Consider the following 7,940-nt stretch of genomic DNA (forward strand, 5'->3'; position numbering starts at 1 on the left):
CCTAGACAGCCGTTGCAAACGATGTAATTATGATATTAGCCTCATTATTCTGAAAGTGAAAGGGGTAGGAGGCCGATGGGGCGGCAGGTGCCATTGCTGAAGGAGTCCCCTGTTAACAGGGGACTGTTTCCTGCAGAAATCTGTGTTTCCCAGCTCAGTTTGGCAAGCACTGCACGAGGCTCAAGACACGGCTTTACTGCGCGATAGTTTCTATCGCACATTACCGAAGGGGCTACAGGAAAGCTGGGATCCTCCTGGTTTCATGGCAAACATCTGCTTAAACATATGCTTGCTCTGTTTAAATGTTAAAAAGCGCAAAGCCCGCGATATAATTAGCTGCTCAGACAGAGAGCACCCTTGGGGAAAGTACAGGGTAAAAAAACTGCATGTCTGGAGCGCTTGCCTTTTTGGTGGCTTGGCCAAGTTCCTGCGAAGCAGGAGCCTGTGTCCTACAAACCACAGCTGCAGCTGGCCCAGCTTGTCCCTCCCACCAGCGAGGCCAAGGGCTGAAGGCAGGGTCGGGATCAAACTTCCTCCTCTTCCCTTCTCCGCCCGTGCCCTGAGCAGGCTGAGCTGGGGGAGCAGGACCGGGCAGGGAAGCTGGTCCCGGTGGTGCTTGGCTGCCTGTTCCCTGCAGTGATCCCTCTGCTTCCCTGTGGTGCTGCCCCTCTGCAGGAGGGATTGCGAGCCTGTTCCCAGCTGCTTCCAGCCCCATATCCCGCGGGCTGTGGCACAGCCCCTACCTCTGGTGCCGCGGCATCCTGACGCCCTCGTGGGAGGCAGAGACAAGTAGGTGACAGCTTAGGAAGTCAAGTGACAGTGTCTTTCTGAGGATCCATTTGAAGCCTAAGTCCTTGTGTCTTCATGGATCCTGTTATGGACATAACTGGAAGCGTGTTTTGTAATGTATAAACTCAGAGCAGCAGCTGTCTGTCAAACACCAGCAATGTAGAACTCGATGCTTTATCTGCAGGAGAGGGCAGGGGAGGAAACGCAGCCACCGTGGATGAGGCTGGGCTGATCTGCCTAAAATACTGTAAGAATGTGAACAGAAAAACCAGCTATTTTAGCCATAGTTTAAACAACGTATGGCAGCAGCCTTCTATGCTGGACCAGGCATAAAATAGGGCGCTGTCATGATGCAATATAAATGATACGGTTTGCTGCCAAACTGTCAAAGTCAGTTTTACATTTGTTTCTAGGTTGCTGCAGATATTTATAAAAGCTTTGGAAGAGAGGGAGGGGTGGGGAGAAGCATAAAATCTACAGTAACCAAGTCATTTCCGTGGGACTGTTGCTCGCCGCTTGAATAAGTGGCGAAGTCTAGACTCGCGGTTTACGCCCTCCCTTTTTAGAACAAATTGAGGGAAGAACATCTCAAACTGGCAGCTGTCCATCCCTCCTGGTCTGCGAGGCGCTGGGAACAGCTGAAACCACTCCCGCTCAAATAGCAGGATGCTTCAGAGGGGAAAAACTGTGTTTACAAAGTGGTTTTCCGTGCTGAGGGTTCTGCTCTTGCTGCTGCAGTGGGGAGAGCGGAGACTTTGCTGCGTGGTCATCGGGCAGTTGTGTAACAAGGCGAGAGGCCGAACTGAGTCACCGACAGCACCCGCGTTTAGCACGGGTGTTGTCCCTCATCCCGGCAGGCCGGGGCCGCGGGGGATGCTGGTTTGCCAGGCAGCAGTGCCTGGCAGTCACAGGCCTCGTGTGTCCTTGTTGTGCAAGGCGTTGGAGAGGGCAGAGCAAAAGGCAGCCCCCCTCCAAAGGAACCGCGGTTTGTGTTGCTCCTGGTCCAGTGCAAGGCCGAGATGTTTTTCTATTTAAGCAACAATTCTCTGGGGAGAAGAAAGGGCCTGGCTGAGTTCCTGTAACTCCCACCAAACTTCCCTTTCGGGATGTTTTTTCCATATTAACGTTGAGACTGGAGGATAATGGGCACATGGCAGCCTTATGGTCTGTGTTTGCTAGTTCCTGCACACATATGTGGCAGCGGCTCCTCTGGAGAGAGCTTGGTCACCTTGTCCTGGTGCAAAACATTCACAGAAAGACCCTGTATTTTACAGGGGAGCTGCATGCCCAGGCTAGGGAAGCCAGTGGACTGCAGTCTCCTCTCCCCAGGCTTCCCAGGTGGTTCGTAGGCACAGATAGAAAGCAGATTTTTAGGAATACATAAATGTTCCTAAATTTAAAAACAAGGCATGGAGAACTCTAAATTAACCATGCACAACAGTTTACTGAAATGGTAATAGTTGCCTTTGCTTTGTTTGTGCATGATGGCACAGAGGATGGAGATGATTTGATTGCTTTTCCACGTTGTGGTATGAAAGGCAGTAGCAGAGAACTACTGAAAATTGCAGTGGCTTGAAACTTGTGTTTTTGCTGCTCTGCAGCATCCAAGCAGATTTTTGGGTTGAGTGGCAGGAGGTTCTGTAGTAGCTGATACTGCCCTTTGTGCTGAGGCCCCTGATAACAGTCTCAGCCCAAGGCAGTTGTGACCGGGAAGTTTTTTTAACCATCCAGCAAGTTTTTTCAGTAGCAACATAGAAACAAATAATTAATTGTGAAGCAGAAGTATGTGTCAGAGCATCATCATCATCATGCTCATCAGGCATGAGGGGTCAGGCTTGGTCCTTCCTGTGAGCTGCCACTCTCCTGAGGGTGACACTCTTGTCCTTCCTCCGTGTAATCTGCACCCGTTACTCGCATGGTTAATGGCAGCAGTCCATGAACAGTAATCAAAATTGCGCATAGCGTTTTCCAGCTGTATAATGAACCCAGGAGGACTCGTCTAAATAGGGAAGCAATTGTGTGGAGCAGCTGCTCAGCGCTCTTCCCCGCGCTGCCAGGAAGCCCCCAGCAGCTGCAGTGGTGACCAAAGATGCTCACGTGTGAGCTAATCTTTGAAATACCTTCAGCAGTGCTAGCCTGGATGCCACCAACGTTGTCACTGCGGCAGCACTTGGCTCAGTGTGGGGTTAGTTAGACTGACATAGCCTAGGGGAGCCTTGAGATGCAGCTCAACTTACTCTGTCGTGGAAGAGAGTCAGCAAAACTGTCAGCTCTGCACAGCCGCCCTCCCTGCCCACGAGGGTGCCCACGTGGGAGGTGCACCAGCCGCTCTGCTCTGTTAGATGCTCCTCCAGCCGTTGTGCCGCTGTTGAGTCTGCTGAGCGTGGATGGTGGGGTGAAGCACAGCGGGTGAAACACAGGCTTTGTTTTTACCTCAGCAGACCAGCCGTCCAAAAGACCATGTTCTCAGCTCTCGTCCCATAGCTCCACAGCTGAAGATCCCCACGCTACCTCCAACGGCACAGCTTCACGGGCTGCAAGGGTGTTAAGGAGACAGTCCAAGGCTGTGGTAACCTTTATTTAAAATCTAATCAAGGGTTTGAGGGGTGTGGGTGGTGCCTGTGGGTCGAGCCTGCCAAAATGACCCTCTGCCCTGGGCTCCATCACAGCTTTGCTGCCCCAGCTGGAGGTTGTCCGTCAGCCTCTCCAAGCCTTGGTTCTCCTCTGTGAGATGAGGAGCACCATGCTTATCTGCCTTGCAGTGCACTATGAAGCTTAGTTAATATTTGGGAGGGACATTGTGAATCTCTGATGGGAGTACTTACAGAAGAACAATAATACTATTGGTGTTAAAAATGCAATACTGAAAAGCCAGCTGTAACAACAAGAAAAAGCAGTGGCTGGTCCTTGTGCTTCTGCTTTACCTTTTGGATTCTTTGCTAATGTTTTTCCATGTTCCTTTCCATAGGAGATGACCGAGAATGGCAGTCATCAGCTGGTGGTAAAGGCCAGGTTCAATTTTAAGCAGACCAACGAGGATGAGCTCTCTGTTAACAAGGGAGACATTATTTATGTTACCCGAGTTGAAGAAGGGGGCTGGTGGGAAGGGACACTGAATGGAAAAACAGGCTGGTTCCCAAGCAACTACGTCAGAGAAATCAAATCCTCCGGTAAGCAAATTGCTTTCAAGGGCTGACTGAATGACAGCAGTATAATGCAGTGCAGATCCTTATGCCTTTGGGAAATTGCTGCTATTTATTAAGGGCTGTTAGTGTGCTCAAAGCAAGCGTGCTAATGGAGGTATGAATGGGACCAGAAGGGGAAGACTCGCCTTTCGCGTGACTCTCCCTGTTCTCCAGTGCTGCGTGTCCAATGCCCTGTCCAGGCAGGAGCACGGGCAGGAGCAGGGGCAGCTTCCAGCACGGGAGGACGCGGACGAGCTTGCTTTGTGGCTCTGCCTCGCTCCCTTTGTCGTGGGGAAGCAGCGGCCCTTTCCAGCAGCTAAGCACAGAGTTACCTTTTGTTTAAGGCCTTTGTTGGCCTATGTTTTTGGCTCTGATCCTGCCATTTCTGGCAGTGGCAGAATGAATGCTTGTGATCTCCATGAATAAGCCAACAAAAACTATATGGCCATAGGGAACAATTCCCTGTTTTCTTGTGTAGCTATGGTTGATTTCACAGAGTACATTTTCCCTCCAGATGCATCTTCTGCTGCGAAGCTGGAGGCAGTGTCACGAAAAGAAGAGAGAGGGAATGATTGGTCTGATGCCATTTGCCTTCATTGCGCTTTGTCTCGAGTGTTGGTGGCATTTTCTGAGATGTGCTTTTAACCAGAGGTGCAGTGATGATGACGTGGGCGATTCCCCTGGCTACCTGCCCTGTGGTGGCCCGTGTCCATTCAAACCGCTCACCCGGCTGGGTTTCCCGCACCACTGAGGGGTAGTAAACTTGTTTTTTAAAACATCCAACTTAAATCTCCTCATTTGCATTGAGGACTTACCCTCAACAGAGAACCCTTATGTGTCAGGTGCTGTGCTTAGGGACCAGGATCAGCCCTGACCTCAAACGCTGGGAGACATTGGGAGTGGTTCGCAAAGCGAATGCAGAATTTATAACTCCTGCTCCCATGCTTGGAAGCAAAAAAGCAAAATAGGGAAGAATAAGATTAATGAGCGATCCTGCAGAATTAGGCCAGATTTTATTTAAATCTAAACGAAAAGGAAAATCATTGTTAGAATATCTCATCTCCCACTGTTTTCCTCTGGGAAATGATGTCTGAGCTGGAGCCGGATGTTACACATAGATGGAAGGCTCGTTTGGCACAGCCTCTGAATGACTAATTAAGTCAGCGAGTGGAGAAGGGAAACGTTTTGAAAAGCAGAGCAAACCCTGGTCCCGTGGGGGAAGTCAGACGGGAGTTCATGGAACAGCAGCACCTTGGAGAAGCAGGGGACGAAGCTCCCACTGCTCCCTATGGGTGCCCGCCAGATTTTTCCTTCTGCAAAGCCTTGCCCCCTGAGTCCTCCCTCCAGCCTCGATGTGGCAGGAGGGTTCATTCCTCCAGGGTGACAGGGAAAAAAGCCAGCGAACTGTCTGCTTGCTGCGGGACACGTGCAAGTGGCTGACACAGGGACTGTGTCCCCACGTAGCGCTCCCGCCTGCCACGGCCGCTGCATCGCTGCTCTCCGCAGCCTCCGTCCGAGCTGCGGGCCTGGTCTCCCCAAGGAGTTGGGGACACAAGGGGGAACTTGTCGTGGGGCAGCGCGGCGCCCTTCGTGCGCCCGGAGCAGGGCTCCCGCGAGCCTGTAAATGAAGCACAGCGCTCAGGGGCCGGAAGCGACAGGAAGCTCCGCAAGGGCAGTCATTAGAAAATACATCAAGCTGTGCTTTCCAGGGGCTAGATCTATCAACTTCAGCTTCTCCCCTGCTGTCAGTGTGGAAGTGCTTGCCTGCGAGCAGCTGTAGCTGCAATGCAGGGCAGAAGTGCCTGGCGGGTTTCGGGCTCTTGCCGCGCAGACCCGTCGCCTGCAGTGGGTGAGGGTCGCAGTCAGGACCCGCGCGCAGGGCCTCGCACCAGGGACCGGAGTGAGTCTGGAGGAGTGACAAATACCTGCGAACTGCCTGGAGCAACCCCCTATACAGCGCATTGGATGGACTTACAGTTTTAAAACCCGAAGTTGGCGGGGTGGGGAGGCCACGCTGAGTTCCAAAGAGCACCAGCCACGGAGCTGCTGCCAGGGATATCGGAGCAAACCTGTAAACGGCAGCGACGGAGGCTGCGCTCTGGGCCTGGTGCGACTTCCCCAGCTGCCCATGTCGTGCATGCCTTCAGTTTGCTCCTGCTTCTGGAAAAGCAGACAAACAAGCCCTGTAGTTGAACTTCTGTGTTTACAGAAGTGGAGTTTTTGTTGTTAGTGTGTGGGTTTTTTTTTTTTTTTTTTTTTTTTTTCAGTCTGCTGGACATGCCAGGGCGGCAACATTCCTGTAGGATAATGGGGGTTCTGCAATATAATTTATTGATGTATTTCTTTGTGCAGATAAACCACTCTCTCCCAAAGCATTAAAAGGACTTGAAAGCACTCAGCTGACAAAGAATTATTACCCTGTGGTAAGTTTTAAAGCGCTGATTGTACATTTTAATAAGTAGCATATTATTAATCTTCTGAACTGGCTCCTTCCCTTAGAAATCATTGAAGCAATTTGTAACAATTGGGGATGTGACTCTGTATTTAAATGCAGCTGTTGCCATTTCCTTGATTCAGGGTGCTTGCTGGGTTGTCGATACAATAAACCCCAAAAGGAAGATGCTGCAAGATCTCTAAAGGAGAGCTTGAAGTAGACAACTGAGAACTCAGCAATTTTGAGATCAGTGTTGGAGAAAAAGTCATTGCGTTTCTGTTCCAGTCCTTTCCTTTGAATGTCAGTTATCTTCCTCTAATAGAGATGGGGAGATAATGAATTGTGTCACAGAGCAAAGCAAGCCAAAGTAGAGCTCTGGTCCACGATCCCCTTCTTTGCTTTAGCTGTGGGGGCTGGAGATGTTGCACTCTGAGCTGTGTATCCTGCGCTTTGCCAGGAGTTACAGCCCTTGGAGAAGGGGCAGCTGCTGCAGTTCACAGCCTGAGCTGTTCACTGGAGTTGGTTCTGGAGGTCAACATGCCAGGCCCCGAACTGCAGCAGCAGAAGGGGTAGAGAAACATCTCCTTTTCTGCCACCCTGCTCCAGGAGCAGTAATGTCTAGCAAACGGGGGCAGGTACCTTCCTGCTGTGTCCAGCCTGGAATAAGTCCTTTGGTGCAAGAGAACTAAAATGCCTGCATGTGAACATCCCTGGCTCTCGGCTCCAGGGGTGAAACGTGTTCATCAGCATGTCAGAATATATTTTGAAAGAAAGCAAAGTGGGAACAGCGTGCCCGGAAAGCTGGGAACCACCTCCACTGTCTCCAAAGCCCCATCAACACTGTGAAGCTGGAGATCGTGGAGGCAGTGGGTTCGACTACCCTTCTGCTGGAGACGACCTCGCTGCTGAGCTGAATTAGCAGCACCAAACTGAACTCAGCCCTTCCTCAAAGGGGCAAGCGAGCTGTGCTCTGGCTTGAAGTGTTGCAGGAGCCGTCTTCGTTCTGGCCACTGTTGCATTTAAACGTTGCCTGCCTACGTGCAGATGGTGGTCCCAGGATGCATGCACAGACCATTTGTTTGCATTCCTTGACAGCCAGTTATGCATGCAGGGTTAGGCATGAGGCTTTTGGGGGTCAAATACAAACCTCAAATCTGAATTCACATTGTCTTCATGCTTTGCCAGAGAAGAAGGAGCAGCCCTTAACACCCATTTTCCAGGACTCCCCCAGTTTGCAAAGTGAAATCCATAAATTGGATCCCTAGGGCTTTTCTGAGCATTCTGGGTTCTGTGTTAACAAATGTAAATGCATTTATGGACTTAACATACAGTTCCGTGGTTGCCCCATGCTTGGAAGCTGATGTCATATTCCTGTAACTAGTCACTAGTACTAAGCTCTACTCGGTCCTCTGTCTCTCACCCTAGGTGTTGCAAAATATTCTGGAAACAGAACGAGATTATGCGAAGGAACTCCAATCACTTCTGGGAACTTACTTAAGACCCCTCCAGTCTTATGATAAGTAAGATATAAG

At 50.8% G+C, this 7,940-nt stretch overlaps 1 long non-coding RNA gene across 1 annotated transcript; it reads left to right on the forward strand.

The window, feature by feature from the left end:
• Window positions 1-3,209: 3,209 nt before the first annotated feature.
• LOC148590758 (uncharacterized) lies at window positions 3,210-7,915 on the forward strand. Its single transcript, XR_015914257.1, has 4 exons — window positions 3,210-3,358; window positions 3,758-3,959; window positions 6,327-6,397; window positions 7,834-7,915. It is a non-coding gene; the product is annotated as an uncharacterized LOC148590758 (long non-coding RNA).
• Window positions 7,916-7,940: the final 25 nt, after the last annotated feature.

This window comes from Tinamus guttatus, unplaced genomic scaffold (assembly GCF_059628265.1).
Source record: "Tinamus guttatus ecotype Peru unplaced genomic scaffold, ASM5962826v1 Tinamus_guttatus_pri_ptg001113l, whole genome shotgun sequence".
Lineage (NCBI taxonomy): Eukaryota > Metazoa > Chordata > Aves > Tinamiformes > Tinamidae > Tinamus > Tinamus guttatus.